At 39.8% G+C, this 16377-nt stretch overlaps 1 protein-coding gene across 5 annotated transcripts in view; it reads left to right on the top strand.

The window, feature by feature from the left end:
* Positions 1–9476: 9476 nt before the first annotated feature.
* Positions 9477–16377, top strand: part of RIPK1 (receptor interacting serine/threonine kinase 1) — a 44131-nt gene continuing 37230 nt past the window's right edge. For 2 of the 5 annotated variants that reach the window (XM_019752384.3, XM_088791401.1), the window contains exon 1: positions 9486–9846. The gene's annotated coding sequence lies outside the window, so the exon portion shown is untranslated. Of the gene's footprint in view, positions 9860–10437; positions 10563–16377 lie in introns of those variants that run through there. The other 3 variants (XM_019752383.3, XM_019752385.3, XM_074335289.2) reach the window with 3 other exon arrangements.

The following is a 16377-nucleotide window of genomic DNA, read 5'->3' as shown; positions in this document are numbered from 1 at the left end:
ATTGCTGTGACTTTTATTGCTCAATATAAATTTTAGGATTATTTGTTCTAGTTCTGTGAAAAATGCCATTAGTATTTTGATAGGAATTGAATTAAATTTATAGTTTGCTTTGGGGAGTATGGACATTTTAAATATATTAATTCTTCCTATCCATGAACATGGTATATGCTTCCATTTATTTGTATCTTCTTTAATTTCTCTCTTTAATGTGTTATAATTTTCTGACAACAGATCTTTTACTTCCTTGGTTAAATTTATTCCTAGGTTTGTTTTTTTTGTTGTTTGTTTTTCTTTTTTTTCTTTTTCTTTTTGATGCAATTGGTAATGGGATTGTTTTTTTAATTTCTCTTTCTGATAGTTTGTTATTGGTGTATAAAATGAAACTGATTTCTGAATATTGATTTTGTGTCCTGCTACTTTACTAAATTCAGTTATCAGTTCTAATAGCTTTTTGGTGGAATCTTTAGGGTTCTCTATGTATAGTATCATGTCATCTGCAAATAATGACAGTTGTACTACCTTCTTTCCAATTTAGATGCCTTTTATTTCTTTTTCTTGTCTGAACGTTGTGGTTAGGACTTCCAATACTATGTTGAAAAAAGTGGTGAAAGTGGATATCCTTGTTTTGTTTCTGATCTTTGGGAGAATGCTTTAAGCTTTTCCCCATTGAGTATGATGTTAGCTGTGGGTTTGTCATATGTTGCAATATATTCCCTCTATTCCCACTTGGCTGAGAGTTTTTATCATAAATGGAGGCTGGATTTTGTCAAATGCATTTTCTGCATCTATTGATATGATCTCATATGATTTTTATTTTTCATTTTGTTTATGTGATGCATCATGTTAATTGATTTGGGGATATTGAGCCAACCTTGCATACCAGGAATAAATCCCACTTGATTATGGTGTATGGTCTTTTTAATGTATTACTGAATTTGGTTTGCTAATATTTTGTTTAAGAATTTTGCATCTATGTTCATTAGGGTATCAGCCTATAACTTCTTTTTTAGTAATGTCTTTGTCTTAGAATCAGAGTTATGGTGACTCATAGGATGAGCTTGGGAGCATCCTCTCTTCTTGGATTTTTTGGAGTAGTCTGAGAAGAATAGATGTTAATTTATTTTTGAATGCTTGGTAAAATTCACCTGTGATGCTATCTGGTCCAGGATTTTTGTTTGTTCAGAGCTTGTTGATTACTGATTCAATTTCATTAGTAGTAATCAGTCGGTTCAGATTTTGTGTTTCTTCTTGATTCAGCCTTGGAAGGTTGTATGCCTCTAGGAATTTATCCATTTCTTCCAGATTGTCCAGTTTGTTGGGACATACAATTGCTCATAGTATTTTCTTAACTTTTTTGTATTTCTCTGGTATCCATTGTCACTTTTCCTCTTTCATTACTGCTTTCATTTATTTGGGTTTGCTCTCTCTCTCTTTTTTTTTTTTGTCTTAATGAGACTGGCTAAAGGTTTATTAATTTTATTTCTCTTTTCAAAGAACCAGGTCTTTGTTTTATTGATCTTTTGTATTTTTTTAGCCTTTATTTTGTTTATTTCTGCTCTGATCTTTATTGCTTCCTTTCTCTGCTCACTTTGGGCTTTGTTTGCTGCTTCCCCCTTCACTCCCAGTTCCTTAAGTGTAATGTTAGATTGTTTATGAGATTTTTCTTGTTTCTTGAGGTAGGCCTGCATAGCTATAAATTTCCCTCTTAGGACTGCTTTTGCAGTCCCATAGATTTGGGGTTGTTGTATTTTGATTTTCACTTGTCTCAAAGTATCTTTTGATTTCCTTCTTGATCTCATTGTTAACCCATTCATTGTTTAGTGGCATATTATTTAGCATGTGTTTGAGTTTTTTTTGTTTTTTTTTTATTGATTTCTGGTTTTCATGCCATTGTGGTCAGAGAAGATGCTTGATATGATTTCAATCATCTTGAATTTATTGAGACTTGTTTTGTGGCCTAACGTGGTCCACCTTGGAAAATGTTCCATGTGCAATTTCAAGGAATGTACAAGGTGTGATAAATAAATATGGTGAATGCTGCTGACGAGTGCCATCCAACAGAAAGGCAGGGATCTTCAACATGGAATGCAGCGTGTTGAAACTTAGTAACAGTGTGTGCCAAGTTTCAACTTGTTAGGTGCAGTCAGTCAGGTGTTAGCTATAATTGAGAAAAGGTGTGTTTTAAAGGGTGCTGTGAATCATGGATCATGAACAACACATTAACATGAAATTTTGTTTCAAACTGCAAAAAATTGCCAAAGAAACTTTAACACGAAATGTTAAAATTTGGATAGGAGTGACGTCATAGGAATGGCGGCAGCGGGGTGCACTTTTTGAGTTCTCCATCAGATCTTATCAGAAACGGGAAGCTTATAACCCATCAAAGGACTCTCTGCTCATCACGCAGAACAGCGAAGAGACTCGCGCAGGGATTACTTGCAGGACAATATACACAACACAGGAGTCACTTTTGGAGCACACGCGGGGGAGAAGAACGAAGTAGTGCAAGTGAAATATAAAGGACATTTATTACATACTAATCCAGCAAGAACTAAGAACTCCAGGGCATCTACCTAATACATCGAAGCAAACACAGAGAGTCAGCCAGAATGAGGAAACAAAGAAACATATCCCAAATAAAAGAACAGAAGAAACCTCCAGAAATGGAACTAAATGAAGCAGAGGTAACCAAACTATCAGAGACAGAGTTCAGAATACTGATGATAAGAATGTTTAAGGAGCTTAGAGAGGATATCAAGAAGGATGTAGAAATCATAACGAACAACCAGTTAGAAGTAAAGAACGCAGTTACCGAAATAAAGAACTCACTTGAAGGAATTAACAGCAGGTTAGATGAAGCAGAGGATCGAATTAGCAACTTAGAAGACAAGTTAGCAGAGATCACCCAAACAGAACCACAGGAAGAAAAAAGAATAAAAAACAATGAAGATGGTTTAAGAGACCTATGGGATAACATCAAGCGCAACAACATGCGCATCATAGGAATACCAGAAGGTGAAGAGAAGAAACAAGGGATTGAGAACATATTTGAAGTAATAATGTCTGAAAATTTCCCTAACCTGATGAAGGAAACCAACATACAAGCCCAGGAAGTGCAGAGAGTTCCAAACAGGATAAACCCAAACAGGTCCACTCCAAGACACATTATAGTTAAAATGGCAAAGGTTAAAGACAAAGAGAGAATCCTAAAAGCAGCAAGAGAAAGACAGAGGGTTACATACAAGGGAACTCCCATAAGACTATCAAATGACTTTTCTGCAGAAACATTGAAGGCCAGGAGGGAGTGGCAGGAGATACTCAAAGTGATGGAAAACAAAGGCCTACAACCTAGGTTGCTTTATCCAGCAAGGCTATCATTTAAAATTGACGGAGAGATAAAGAGCTTCCCAGAAAAGAATAAGCTAAAGGAATTTATTACCACCAAGCCAGCATTGTAAGATTGCCTCCATTTCATTTAGTTTTTTTCTGGAGTTTATTCCTGTTCAATTATTTGGACATGTTTCTTTGTTTACTCATTCTGGCGGCCTCTCTGTGTTTGCTTCTGTATATTAGGTACATCTCCTATGTCTCTCAGTCTTTTTCAGGTGGCTTTATGTAGTAGATGTCCTGTGTGGTCTAGTAGTGCAGTCTCCCTGATCACCTGTGTGTGTGTTCCAGGAGTGTCCCTTGTGTGCATTCTCCTGGTGTAATTGAGTCTTAATTGCTTCTGGCATGTTAATAGGTGGGATTGACTCTCAGACTGACTGGCTGTGAGGATTGGCTATGCCCTCAGAGTATGGGCTGATGTGTAGAGGCTGACCCCTCAGAGGGTGATTTGCCTGAGTGATCTCTTATGCCTGTCAAGACCACCCTTTGTTTGTCCCATTTGTGGGGCTAATAGGATAGTGCTTTGATGTGTCTCAGGTCAGTCTTCAGGTGTGTTTTTTCTAGTGCCTCTTTGGAGGGGCTCCCTTGCAGTCCAAGTTCATCCTTGCCTGTAACCTTCCCAGGGCTACATTGTAGGAGCTACAAAGCTATGTGCAATTGGTTCCTGCCTGTGTTAGACCTAGAGGCATGCAGGGGTGGCCTTGCTGTGAACCGAGGCCAGCTGCCACCAGTGTTGAGCCTGGGGAAACTTAGCAAAAGGCCCAGGGCCCTCCTAGTCCTGTTGTCACCTGCCAGCTATTTGTAAGGCTCATCCTCTGAAAGAGCCTCCTTAGGTGCATGTGCTGGGTTGGTTTACCTGGTGCTGACAGTGCCCCCAGCAATGCTGCTTGAGTTGGGTGGCGCAGGGTCCCAGAGAATCACGGGATGTGGCTGCTGGTTTTCGCAAAGTTAATGCAGATTCCGTTCTTATGCCTGTGCTGAGCCTGTGGCCACTCCACAAAATGCCCTGAGAAACCAGCTGTCATTCACTTTAGGCCCACAGAAGCCCAAGAGCCATCCAAGAAAGCACAAGCTTGGGCTGACAACCCACCACCAAAAGTTTTCCAGGCCACTGTAGGCCTACTGCTGCTGTAGAAGCCTCCTACAGCTTTCCGAGCTGCACAGGAGCTGAGAGTGCTCTGGGTGATACTGCATTAGCTGGACAGGATGGGGATTCAGGGAGTCATGAAGCTGGTGCATACACACAGATTTTACCAGACCAATGTGGTCTCAGACTTAGCCCTGTGGGGGTGAGTTCAACACAGGAAATATGGTGCCCTTCTATAGGCTACATGTGTAGTGGGTTCCACACAAGGATAATGGCGGCTCTCCCTTTAGCCCTTATCCTGAGGCCACACAACTCAGTCCTTCCTTGTATGTCTCTGGCACCTCTCAAATTGCCACCACTCTGCCGTAGCCTGGGGTGAGTGCTTTCAATTGAGTGAGTCTGTGTACGGGCCCTTTAAGAGGATATCTGGTCTTCCAGTTGCCTTCCACGTCACTGGGATGGCTGGCTGGTATCCTCGCTGATTTTCATTTCCAGATGCTGTGGGGACTCCATTCCTGGCACAGGACCACTGTGCTGGGGAGCCCAGTGTGGTTCTGGGACCCCTCACTCTTCCGGGGGACCTCTACCTCTTAAGTATCTATCCTGGTGCTCCACTACCACCTGTGGGTTTGAGGTCAGCCGGTCTTGCATCTTTGCCCCTCCTACTAGGCTCAGTGTGGCCTCTTCTTTATATCTTTAATTATAGGGGTTCTGTTCAGCTAGTCTTTAGATGATTCTCGAGGTTGACTGTTGTATTATTTAGTTATAATTTTAATGTGATCATGGGAAGCAGCAGACATAGTGTTTACCTGTTCTTCCATCTTGGACCTTCTCCTACATACTTTAAAGCCCATAAGGTATCACCATTATTATTATTTTATACATTCAAAATTTATTTATATTTAGCCATGTTTTTACCCTTTCTAATATGCTTTCTTCCTTTCATTCTGTGTTCTCTCTGAGATCCTTTTCCTTCAGCATATAGAACTCTCTTTAGTATTTTTTGAAATGCAGCTCTTCTGGCAATAAATCCTCTAAGCTTTGGTTTGAAAAAAAAGCTTATTTGTTTATTTTGCTTTAATTTTTGAAGGATAATTTAGCTAGCTATAAAATTTTAGGTTGGAATATATCTTTTTTCATATCAGCCATCTTTATTGCTGTTACCATCTTGAAGGTAACATATCTTTTCTGTCCAGCTGCTTTTAAGATTTTGTTTGCCTTTATTTTCAGCTGACTATTCTGTCTTGGTGTGATTTTCTTTGTATTTATTCAGTACGGTTTTGTAACGTTTCTTGAATGTGTTGTTTAAAACTTCCCATTAAATTTTAAAAATCTTTGGCCAGTAATTTTTCACATATTTCTCCTATTCCATTCTCTCCCTCTGGTATTTCAATAGCACAAATATCTGACCTTTTTTCTTTCTTTCTATTTCCATATATTTTTTCTGTTCTTCACTCTGGATATTTTTTACTGACCTATCTTCCAGTTCACTAATCCTTTGTTTTTCTCTGCTTTAAACCCATCCAATTGCCTCTCCAATGAACTGTAGAGTCTTAGAGTAAATATGGGATCTTAATAATTTCTTTTCTCCACTTCCCCCTCCAGCTATTGCCATATTTATCTCATTTCCTTTTCTGAAAAATTCCTTTAAAGACCTAACTATACTCACAGTCTGTTTTCTCCCTGCCTCACTCATCCAACTTTTTCTTGTACCTACTCCAAACATGCTTTTGCTACTACCATACCACTAAACTTACATTATTGTGGTCTTTGAGTTTCCGTGGTATCAAATTCAATGGTGAATTCTTAGTCCACAACTTTCTTGACACATTAGCAGCATTTGGCACAACTAAACACTCTCTTAAGGACCCCCCTTGACCTGGTTTCCCCCTATTTTCCTGGTGGCTGCTCTTCATCTCATCAACTTCTAAACATTGTAGGACCCCAGGGCTCATTCCTCAGACTTCTTTTTTATCTACATTTACTCCCTTGATAACCTTGCCTCATAGCTTTAGATACCATCCATAGTATCATCTATGTATTGATTACATTCTAACTTATATTTTCAACCTGGATCCCTTCCTAAAACTCCATACTCATATATCCACTTGCCTACTTGACATCTCCAGCTGGATGTTTAATGGCACCTCAAATTAACATGTTTAATCAGAGCTCCTGATATTTTCACAAACCTGTTTTTCACACTATTATTTCCTATTCGGTAAACACCAACATTAGCCTTCAAGTTATGCTCAGGACAAAAACCTTCCAATTATTTTATTTTCCACACCCTGTTTCTGATCTCTAAGCTAATCCACCTCCATATTTTATCCAGAATCTCACAATTTCTCATTACCTCTATTGCTCACTCTCATCCCAGCATTCCTCATCCTGTTTGTATTACTGTAATAATCTCCAAACTTGTCTTCATGCCTTGCTCTTCTTCCTTTGCAGTATATTTCCAACTCAGTAGCCAAAGCAATCCTATTATAACTTACAGCATGCTTTACTTCTGCACAAAACCCTCCAATGACTCAATTCATTCAGAATAAAAACAAGCTTCTTAAAATCACCCGTAAATCCTTACCTAATCTCCCCTACTCCCTGCCTTGCCTTTCTGACTTTACCCTCTATTACTATTTTTTGTCTTGTTTTTCCCACAGGTACCTCCTTCCTTTGCTCCCATCTCTGAGCCTTTGTCGTTGCTCTTCCCTGTCTGTGCTCAGTATGCTTGTCTCCAAGATATCCTCATGGCTTCCTCCCTTACTTCCTTTAGTTGTTTACTCAAATATCACCTTTACAGTGAGATCTTTCCTGGCAACTCCATATAAAATTGTGATACATTAACCACACTACACGCACATCTCCTATCCAACTTCGGTGCTCTCTTTTAGCACTCACCATCAACATACTACATAGTTTACTCATTCATTCATTCATCTTCCCCATTAGAATGTAAACTCCACAGGGGTAGAGATTTTTTATTTATTCACAACTGAGTTTTTAGTGCCGAGAACAGATGCACTATAAATATTTATTGAATGAATGAATGCCTTTTTGTATCATTTGTATCTACCATCAGATACTCTTGTATCTAGTACCTGCTTGGCATATGGTAGTCAGAAATGTCTGCTAAATGAATAGGCCCCTTTCATTGTATATATGTAATTTTATTGTTTACAGCAGTTTTAGTTTCACAGCAAAACTGAGTGGAAAGAGCACAGTGTTCCCACATATTTTACCCTCTCCCCAAAACAAAACAAAAAACACAGCTTCTTCCACCATTTTGCACCAGTGTGGTACCTTTGTTACAAATTAATCAACTGACACATCATTATCAAGCAAAGTCTATAGTTTACATTTGGTTTCACTTTTTTGTACATTCATGGGTTTAACAAATGTGTACTGTATTCACCATTATAGTATCACACAGAATAATTTCACTGCCCTAAAAAATCCAGTGCTCTACCTGTTCATCCATGCCACCACAAAAACCTGAGAACCAGATTTTTTTTCACTGGTTCCATAATTTTGCCTTCTCTAGAATGTCAGTTGGAATCATATATTATGTACCTTTTTTCAGATTGCCTTCCTTCACTTAGAAATAAGCATTTAAGATTCCTTCATGTCTTTTTGTGGTTTGACAGCACATTTCTTTTTAGTACTGAATAATATTCCATTGTATGGGTGGACCACAAGTTTTTTGCCCATTCATCCAATGAAGGACAATATTGGTTGTATTCAAGTTTTGCCAATAAGAAATAAAAGTGCTATAAACATTTGCATGCAGGCTTTTGTGTAGATGTAAGCTTTCAACTCATTTGGTGAATATCAAGACATATGGTTGCTGGATCATATGGTAGACTGTTTTTAGCTTAAAAAATAAAACTGTCAAACTTTCTTCCAAAGTGGCTGAACCAATTTGCATTCACACCAACAATGAATGAGAATTCCTATTGTTCCACATCCTCACCAACATTTGGTGTTGTCAATATTTTGGATTTTAGTCATTCTAACAGGTGTGTAACGTGGTACCTATTATTTTTTCAAATTTGCAATTCAATAATGACCTATAATGGTGAGCATATTTTCATATGCTTACTTGCCATCTGTATTGTCACATGTCTATTAGATCTTTTGCCCATTTTCTACTTGGGTTGTTTCTTTTCTTAATTGTTGAGTAGTTTTCAATATACAGTTGACCTTTGAACAAGAGGTGGGGGTGTGGGGCGCCCACAACCTATGCAGTCCAAAATCTGGGTATAACTTAAGTCTGCCTTCCAAACATGAAAATACAGTTGAAACTCGAACAAGGCAGGTTTGAACGGCGTGGGTCCACTTAAACACAGATTTTTAAAATACCCCTGTATGTGGACCCGCACAGTACAAAACCGCTTTTTAAGGGTCAAATGTATTTTGAATAATAGTCCTTTATCAGATATGTCTTTTCCTTTATCAGATATGTATTTTGCAAATATGTTCTCTGTTTGTGGTTTCTCATTCTCTTGACTATATAATATATAATGACGCTGTGTATTATTTGCTTTTTAATACAGAACTATATCAAGCTTTTCCCATTTTTCTTGAAGATTTCCCAATCACCATTTTAAAGGGCTGGAAAATAATATCACATTTCTCCCTGCACAGCCCCACAGAGCAGATATTACCCCCCCTTTACAGGTGAAGAGAGGTAAGAGAATGGTAATTTGCCTGAGGTCCAAGCGCTGCTTAACATGCAGAGCCCAGAACTCCCTGGGAGACCTGCCCAGTGCTGTTTACTCAGCTAAGCGGCCTCTCCCTCAAGGCGGAGGTTTCTAGGACTAGGTATCATTAACTTTCCTTTGGCCCTCCAACTCTGTCAAATAAATACAGCAGGGATACTTTGGCTGACAGATCTTGGGGAACGACACCCCGCCGGCCGCAGGGCGGGCGCCCTCCCCCACGCTCCGTCCCGCAGGAGGCGGAGCGAGCAGTCCACGCCCCTCCGCCTGCCGGCGCTTACTCATTCGTCGCTCTGACGGCGCGGACACCGGACAGGCCTCCCTGGGCGCAGGGGTCCTGGCTGGCCCTCACCTCCAAGGGCCAACCGCGCTGTCCCAGCGAGGCGAGGGAGTGCGAACCGCTCAGCTGGACGCGCGCGGCACGGCGGGGCCCACAGAGCCGGGCGCGGTGAGCGCGGGGTGGGGCGGCCACTGCGTCCCGGTCTCCCCAAGCCCGCTGAGCTCTGTACCCGGTGACCTGCCCCGCAGGACTGGGGCGTCCTCCCCCGGCGCGCCCCAGCGAGGCGGCGGCGAAGTCGGAGTAATTCCTGAAATTCCCATCGCTGCTTCTTTCCTCACTCAGGCCTGGGGAAGTTTGCCGCGGAAACGAAAGTAAATAACTCGGGTGCGTCTGCGCGGTGGCAGTGGCAGCGCCCGCCAGCTTCGGGGCTACGTCTGCTTCTAGGCGGGGGCGGGGCTTCCTGACGTGGCGGGCTGTGGGCGGAGAGTTGGGTAGGTGGGGGGCGCCTTTGGCATTCCCGGAAGTGGGTCTGTGAGTAAACGTGTTGTGGGGATTGACCCCGGAGAGCAGCTTCCAGGCTCTCGGCCTCACGTGGAAAGGTGTTGCATTGGTTATTAGATGGCCATCAGCTGTAATCAGATGGCCATCTGCTGTGGCTAGGTGTCCATTAGCTGTTACTGGTTAGCCACTAATATAACTGCTGTGGCTATGCTGGCAAGGAGGTTGGTTGGCAGAGAAGTGGATGGCAGATTGCAGCTAGCAAGTGTGGTTAGCAAGCGGATTGTGCATTGTGGATCGTGTTGATGCTACTTCCTGTGTCTACCCTGGCTGCCAGGGATACGGGATTGCAGGCAGACCCCTCATTGGGGTACTGGTGGATGTTTGCTTTTGTGTCTCCGTCAGCTGCCAGAGAGAATATAGTGGTATGACTCCCCTACCTATGGCTCCGTGGGTGTTCCATTTTGGCCTCACCATGTCCTGTGTTCTTGTGCGGGGAGCGGGACCAGAGTCCCTGCATTATACCTGTTGTATTCCTGGAAATCAGGTGGTGGATCCAATTTCCCCTGCACCTGCTCAGGAGGACGAGGTGAGCGGATGCCTCGCAGCAATCGGGGTCTTGTACTCAGTTTTAAAATCCCAGATATCTGTCAGCCAAAGGAGCCCGTCTTTATTTTGTTTTAAAGCGATTTAGGAGGACAAAAGAAAAGGGGAAATGTTACCCATTCCTAGAAGCCTCCACCAGAGTTCCGAGAAGTCAGGTGCAGAATCGTTAACTGTCCAAGTCTCTGTCGCTCTCAGGCTTGCGGGAGGTTTTGGTGTAAATCCGTACTAGAGTGGAGAGACCTGACCTCAGGTCACTATAACAGTGTGACGTAGGAACACACCTTTCGTTGTTATTACCCTTGTTGTTTTGGTAGGGGTGATGGGTTTTCACTGCAGTATCATTACGGTACTATCATGTATGCCCTTGCCATAATAGGGTAAGTAGATGTCTTTAGTTGGGACTTCTTACCAACCTTTTGAAAGAACATTTTACTGTTGTTGCATTTGGGGCCGTAGCGGGTTGCAAACCCGTAAAAAGCATTTCTGTGTAATCTTAGATGTGTACTGGCAAATGGTAAAGAAGGGTCTACAGCCACATTGACAAAAGGGACAAATGTCATAACACGTGGAGGCCTCTTCGGTGGTCAGTGGCGTTTGCTTTTTTGAAATGCTGCAGAATCTTTTCAGGGTTTTGAAGAGGATTAGCTACATCCTTCTCTCTTAAGCACTTGACAAAAGCCCACAGGAGTGGGTGTGTGTTCATTTCTTTGTGTCTTGCTGAGGTTTGTCTCTTCCTTGCTCAGAACTCTTGTTTATCTTGGACAAAGCCTGAGGCTGTTAAAGTCAACCAACTTTGCAGAAGTTCTTTTGGTCTTTAAACCACTACTATTAATTCTTCCCTAATTTACACTTGAAGAAATCAAAGCTCAGAGTGAACTTTGGAATGTAGAGTGACTTAGTACTTGATTTGCATCTTGTAACCACCAAGTTGGTACAGTAGTAACGAAGATATTATGGTCAATTAGAAATGTACACCTGAAGCTGAAGCTGAACAATAATGAATGTCGACTACAATTTTGTATATATATGTATGTGTATACATATGTGTGTGTGTGTGTGTGTGTGTGTGTGTGTGTGTGTATAGTTACAAGAAGCGGAGTACAGCATTAGGAATAGAGACGGTGGAAATGTAATGGCTCTGTGAGATGTCAGAGGGGTAGTGGATGGGGGGAGAGGGGTTGTCACTGTGTGAGGGGTATAAATGATAAATGTCTAACTATTACATTGTTTTGGGCACCTGAAACTAATAAAAAAGATGTTAAAAAAAAAGAAATGTAGAAAACTGCCTTTTCCTAACAGAAAATGAAGACTAAACTTGCTTCAAATAAAATTTAGAACTTATTATTGATAAAACAGCAGTAACAATTCCTTTAATTTTCATTTTCCTCTATCTGTACTATATTGAGCACTAGAGACACATTCTGCTTTCAAGATTGTGAATATTAATGAGAATTAATAAAAATTTCTAAAGTACCAACTTCCAAAATGGTAGACTTATTTGGTGTGTTTTTTTTTTGTGTTTTTTTTTTAAGTTTGGATATGCTTTTATTATTTTTTTTTATTAAAGTTTATTGGGGTGACAATTGTTAGTAAAGTTACATAGGTTTCAGGTGTACAATTCTGCAATACATCATCTATATATCACATTGTATGTTCACCACCAAGAGTCAGTTCTCTTTCCATCTCCATATATTTGATCCCTTTTACCCTCATCTACCACCCCCATCACCCCCTACTCTCTGGTAATCACTAAACTACTGTCTGTGTCTATGAGTTTTTCTTTCTTTCTTCGTTTGTCTTGTTCCTTTGTTGCTTATAGTTTTATATCCCATATATGAGTGAAGTCATATGGTTCTTGACTTTTTCTTTCTGACTTATTTTGCTTAGCATGATAATCTCAAGATCCATCCATGTTGTCACAAATGGCAGTATTTTATCTTTTCTTACTGCCGAATAGTATTCCACTGTGTATATATACCACATCTTCTTTATCCAATCATCTATAGAAGGATACTTCGGTTGTTTCCATGTCTTGGCCACTAAATAAAGCTGCAGTGAACACAGGAGCACATATATCTTTACAGATAAATGTTTTCAGAAGTTTTTTGGTAGATACCCCGGAGAGGGATTGCTGGGTCATATGGTAATTCTATTTTTAATTTTTTGAGGAACCTCCACACTGCTTCCCATAACAGCTGAACCAGTCTGCATTCCCACCGAAAGTGTACGAGGGTTCCTTTTTTCTCCGCAGCGTTGCCAACTCTTGTTATTATTGTTTGTCTTGTTGATGATAGCCATTCTAACAGATGTGAGGTGATATCTCATTGTGGTTTTTATTTGCGTTTCTCTGATGATTAGTGATGTTGAGCATTTTTTCATGTGTCTATTGATCATTTGTATGTCCTCTTTGGAGAAATGTCTGTTCAGGTCCTCTGCCCATTTTTTAATTGGATTGTTTGTTTTCTTGTTCTTGAGGTGTACAACTTCCTTATATATTTTGGATATTAGCCCCTAATTGGAGGTGCTGTTTGCAAAAATCTTCTCCCATTTGGTTGGTTGCCTCTTTTTAATTTTTTTTTTTAAATTTATTGGGGTGACAATTGTTAGTGAAATTACATAGATTTCAGGTGTACAATTCTGTATTACATCATCTATAAATCCAATTGTGTGTTCACCACCCAGAGTCAGTTCTCCTTCCATCACTATATATTTGATCCCCCTTTCCATCATCTCCCACCCTCCACCCCCTTTACCCTCTGGTAACCACTAAACTATTGTCTGTGTCTGAGTTTGTTTCTCATTTGTTTGTCTTGTTCGTTGCTGTTTTTGGTTTATATACCACATATCAGTGAAATCACATGGTTCTCTGCTTTTTCTGTCTGACTTATTTCGCTTAGCATCATACTCTCAAGATCCATCCATGTTGTCACAAATGTTCCTATATCATCTTTTCTTACCGCCGAATAGTATTCCATTGTATATATACACCACAACTTCTTTATCCACTCATCTATCAAAGGACATTTTGGTTGTTTCCATGTCGTGGCCACCGTAAACAAAGCTGCAGTGAACATTGGCGCACACGTGTCTTTATGTATAAATGTTTTCAGATTTTTTGGATAGAAACCCAGGAGAGGGAATGCTGGGTCATATGGTAATTCTATTCGTAATTTTTTGAGGAACCTCCACACTGCCTTCCATAACGGCTGCACCAGTCTGCATTCCCACCAACAGTGCATGAGGGTTCCTTTTTTCTCCACAGCCTCTCCAACACTTGTTACTATTTGTCTTGTTAGTGATAGCCATTCTGATTGGTGTGAGGTGATATCTCATTGTGGTTTTTATTTGCATTCCTCTGATGATTAGTGATGTTGAGTATTTTTTCATATGTCTATTTGCCATTTGTATGTCCTCTTTGGAGAAATGTCTCTTCAGGTCCTCTGCCCATTTTTCAATTGGGTTGTTTGTTTTTTTGTTGTTGAGTTGCATGAGTTCCTTGTATATTCTGGATATTAGCCCCTTATCGGAGGCACTGTTTGCAAAAATCTTCTCCCATTCAGTTGGTGGCCTCTTTATTTTGTCCATGGTTTCTTTGGCTGTGCAAAAGCTTGTAAGTTTCATATAGTCCCATTTGTTTATTTTAGCTTTTACTTCCATTGCCTTTGGAGTCAAATTCATAAAATGCTCTTTGAACCCAAGATCCATAAGTTTAGTACCTATGTTTTCTTCTATGCAGTTTATTGTGTCAGGTCTTATGCTTAAGTCTTTGATCCATTTTGAATTAATTTTGGTACATGGTGACAAATAGCAGTCCAATTTAATTCTTTTGCACATGGTTATCCAATTCTCCCAGCACCATTTATTGAAGAGGCTGTCTTTGCTCCATTGTATGTTTTTAGCTTCTTTGTCAAAAATTAGCTGTCCATATTTATGTGGTTTTATTTCTGGGTTCTCAATTCTATTCCATTGGTCTATGTGTCTGTTTTTCTGCCAATACCATGCTGTTTTGATTATTGTAGCCCTGTAGTACAAGCCAAAGTCAGGAAGTGTGATACCTCCATTATTGTTCTTTTTTCTTAAGATTGCTTTGGCTATTCGGGGTCTTTTGTGGTTCCAAACAAATCTGATGATTTTTTGTTCTATTTCTTTAAAACATGACATTGGGATTTTGATGGGGATTGCATTGAATCTGTATATTGCTTTGGGTGATACGGCCATTTTAACTGTTGATTCTTCCAATCCATGAGCACGGAATGTCTTTCCATTTCTTTGTGTCTTCTTCAATTTCTTTCAAAAATGTCTTATAGTTTTCAGCATATAGGTCTTTCACATCCTTGGTTAAGTTTATTCCTAGGTATTTTATTCTTTTTGCTGCAATTGCAAAAGGAATTGTTTTTTGTATTTCTTTTTCTGAGATTTCATTGTTAGTATATAGGAAAGCAATGGACTTTTGTATGTTGATTTTGTAGCCAGCAACTTTACTGTATTCGTTGATTGTTTCTAATAGCTTTTTGGTGGAGTCTTTAGGGTTTTCAATATATAGCATCATGTCATCTGCAAAGAGTGATAATTTAACTTCCTCATTCCCAATTTGGATGCCTTTTATTTCTTTCTCTTGCCTGATTGCTCTGGCAAGGACTTCCAACACTATGTTGAAAAGCAGAGGCGATAGGGGACAGCCCTGTCATGTTCCTGAATGTAGAGCAAAGGGCTTCAGTTTTTCACCATTAATTATGAGACTAGCAGAGGGCTTGTCATATATGGCCTTTATTATGTTAAGGTATTTTCCTTCTATACCTATTTTATTAAGTGTTTTAATCATAAATGGATGTTGTATCTTGTCAAATGCTTTTTCTGCATCAATTGATATAATCATATGATTTTTGTCCTTTATTTTGTTTATGTGATGTATCACACTGATGGATTTGCGCATGTCTAACCATCCTTGTGCCCCAGGGATGAACCCCACTTGGTCGTGATGAATAATCTTTTCAATGCATTGTTGTATTCGATTTGCTAGAATTTTATTTAGGATTTTTGCATTGGTATTCATCAGAGATATTGGTCTGTAGTTTTCTTTTTTTTGTGCTGTCCTTACCAGGTTTTGGTATCAGGGTAATGTTGGCCTCATAAAATGAGTTAGGAAGTACTGTCTCTTCTTCAGTTTTTTGGAAGAGTTTGAGCAGGATTGGTATTAGATCCTCTTGGAAGGTTTGGTAGAATTCACTAGTGAAGCCATCTGGTCCCGGACTTTTGCTTTTGGGAAGGTTTTGGATGACTGATTCAATTTCGTTACTGGTGATCGGTCTGTTTAGATTTTCCAGTTCTTCATGGTTCAGCCTTGGAAGGCTATATGTTTCTAAGAACTTGTCCATTTCTTCTAGGTTATTGAATTTGGTGGCATATAGTCCTTCATAGTATTCTTGGATGATCCTTTGTATTTCTGTGGTGTCCGTGATAACTTCCCCTTTTTCGTTTCTGATTTTGTTAATTAGTGTCTTCTTTCTTTTTATCTGAGTCTAGCCAAGGGTTTGTCAATTTTGTTAATCTTTTCAAAGAACCAGCTTTTTGTCACATTAATTTTTTCTATTGTCTTTTTGTTCTCTATTTCATTTAGTTCTGCTCTAATTTGTGTTATTTCCTTTCTTCTGCTGACCTTGGGTTTCACTTGTTCTTCTTTTTCTAGTTCGTTAAGGTGTAACATGAGGCTATTTATTTGGGAGTTTTCTTGTTTCTTGAGATAGCCTGTAATGAGATAAATTTCCCTCTTAAAACTGCTTTCGCTGCATCCCAAAAAT

Source organism: Rhinolophus sinicus, chromosome 14 (assembly GCF_057876585.1).
Source record: "Rhinolophus sinicus isolate RSI-liver-muscle chromosome 14, RSI-T2T, whole genome shotgun sequence".
NCBI classification, from domain to species: domain Eukaryota; kingdom Metazoa; phylum Chordata; class Mammalia; order Chiroptera; family Rhinolophidae; genus Rhinolophus; species Rhinolophus sinicus.
This window is presented reverse-complemented; position numbering and strand designations above follow the sequence as displayed.